This window comes from Protobothrops mucrosquamatus, unplaced genomic scaffold (assembly GCF_001527695.2).
Source record: "Protobothrops mucrosquamatus isolate PMUCROS unplaced genomic scaffold, P.Mucros_1.0 scaffold855, whole genome shotgun sequence".
In the NCBI taxonomy this organism is placed as follows: Eukaryota; Metazoa; Chordata; class Lepidosauria; order Squamata; family Viperidae; genus Protobothrops; species Protobothrops mucrosquamatus.
The window spans coordinates 3,540-6,404 of NW_015387110.1; positions in this window are offsets into that span (position 1 = coordinate 3,540).

A 2,865-nucleotide genomic window follows, 5' to 3' on the forward strand; every position below is an offset into this window, starting at 1 on the left:
GGTGACCTAAACCTAACCCTAAGTGGAATTTTCCCAAATAGGATATTCCTATGTATTTTACCAGGAAACATAGATTGGGCAGCCTTGAAAAGTCAGTGCCCTCCTAACCATTCCCAAGCACTCTGAGTTTCTTGGACATGTCCATTTCCCTCTCCGAGTTCATGCTGACCTAACCCTAACCCTAAGTGGAATTTTCCCAAATAGGATTTTCCCATATATTTTACCAGGAAACATAGATAGGGCAGTCTAGAAGAGTCGGTGGCCTCCTAACCGTTCCCAAGCACTCCATGTTTCTTGGTGATGTTCATTTTCCTCTCCGATTTTATGGTGACCTAAACCTAACCCTAAGTGGAATTTTCCCAAATAGGATATTCCTATGTATTTTACCAGGAAACATAGATTGGGCAGCCTTGAAAAGTCAAAGCCCTCCGAACCATTCCCAAGCACTCTGAGTTTCTTGGACATGTCCATTTCCCTCTCCGAGTTCATGCTGACCTAACCCTAACCCTAAGTGGAATTTTCCCAAATAGGATTTTCCCATATATTTTACCAGGAAACATAGATAGGGCAGCCTAGAAAAGTCAGTGCCCTCCTAACCATTCCCATGCACTCTGGATTTCTTGGCGATGTTCATTTCCTTCTCCGACGTCATGCTGACCTAACCCTAACCCTAAGTGGAATTTTCCCAAATAGGATTTTCCCATGTATTTTACCAGGAAACATAAATGGGGCAGCCTAGAAAAGTCAGTGCCCTCCTAACCGTTCCCAAGCACTCTGAGTTTCTGGGCGATGTCCATTTTGAAATCCAATGTCATGGTGACCTAACCCTAATCCTAAGTGGATTTTTCCCAAATAGGATTTTCCCATATATTTTACCAGGAAACATAGATAGGGCAGTCTAGAAGAGTCGGTGCCCTCCTAACCGTTCCCAAGCTCTCCGTGTTTCTTGGTGATGTTCATTTTCCTCTCCGATTTTATGGTGACCTCACCCTAACCCTAAGTGTAATTTTCCCAAATAGGATATTCCCATGTACTTTACCAGGAAACATAGATGGGGCAGCCTAGAAAAGTCAGTGCCCGCCTAACCATTCCCATGCACTCCGAGTTTCTTGGCGATGTCCATTTCCCTCTCCGAGTTCATGCTGACCTAACCCTAAAACTAAGTGGAATTTTCCCAAAAAGGATTTTCCCATATATTTTACCAGGAAAAATAGATAGGGCAGCCTAGAAAATTCAGTGCCCACCTAATCATTCCCAAGCACTCCGGGTTTCTTAGTGATGTCCATTTTGAAATCCAATATCATGGTTACCTAACCCTAACCCTAAGTTGAATTTTCCCAAATAGGATTTTCCCATATATTTTACCAGGAAACATAGATAGGGCAGTCTAGAAATGTCAGTACCCTCCTAACAATTCCCAAGCACTACGTGTTTCTTGGTGATGTTCATTTTCCGCTCAGATTTTATGGTGACCTAACCCTAACCCTAAGTGGAATTTTCCCAAATAGGATTTTCCCATGTACTTTACCAGGAAACATAGATGGGGCAGCCTAGAAAAGTCAGTGCCCTCCTTACTGTTACCATGCACTCTGAGTTTCTGGGCGATGTCCATTTTGAAATCCAATGTCATGGTGACCTAACCCTAATCCTAAATGGATTTTTCCCAAATAGGATTTTCCCATATATTTTACCAGGAAACATAGATAGGGCAGTCTAGAAGAGTCGGTGCCCTCCTAACTATTCCCAAGCACTCCGTGTTTCTTGGTGATGTTCATTTTCCTCTCCGATTTTATGGTGACCTCACCGTAACCCTAAGTGGAATTTTCCCAAATAGGATATTCCCATGTACTTTACCAGGAAAAATAGATGGGGCAGCCTAGAAAAGTCAGTGCCCTCCTTACCGTTCCCAAGTACTCTGAGTTTCTGGGCGATGTCCATTTTGAAATCCAATGTCATGCTGACCTAACCCTAACCCTAAGTTGAATTTTCCCAAATAGGATTTTCCCATATATTTTACCAGGAAACATAGATAGGGCAGCCTAGAAATGTCAATACCCTCCTAACCATTCCCAAGGTCTACGTGTTTCTTGGTGATGTTCATTTTACGCTCAGATTTTATGGTGACCTAACCCTAACCCTAAGTGGAATTTTCCCAAATAGATTTTTCCCATATATTTTACCAGGAAACATAGATAGGGATAGTCTAGAAAAGTCGGTGCCCTCCTAACCGTTCCCAAGCACACCGGGTTTATTGGCGATGTCCATTTCTTTCTCCGAGTTCATGCTGACCTAATCCTAACCCTAAGTGGAATTTTACCAAATAGGATTTTCCCATATATTTTACCAGGAAACATAGATAGGGCAGCCTAGAAAAGTCAGTGCCCTCCTAACCATTCCCAAGCACTCCGGGTTTCTTGGCGATGTTCATTTCCCACTCCGACGTCATGCTGACCAAACCCTAACCCTAAGTGGAATTTTCCCAAATAGGATTTTCCCATGTATTTTACCAGAAAACATAGATAGGGCAGCCTAGAAAAGTCAGTGCCCTCCTAACCGTTCCCAAGCACTCTGAGTTTCTGTGCGCTGTCCATTTTGAAATCCCATCTCATTTTGACCTAACCCTAATCCTAAGTGGATTTTTCCCAAATAGGATTTTACCATATATTTTACCAGGAAACATAGAATAGAGCAGTCTAGAAGAGTCGGTGCCCTCCTAACCGTTCCCAAGCACTCCGTGTTTCTTGGTGATGTTCATTTTCCTCTCCGATTTTATGGTGACCTGACCCTAACCCTAAGTGGAATTTTCCCAAATAGGATATTCCCATGTACTTTACCAGGAAACATAGATGGGGCAGCCTAGAAAAG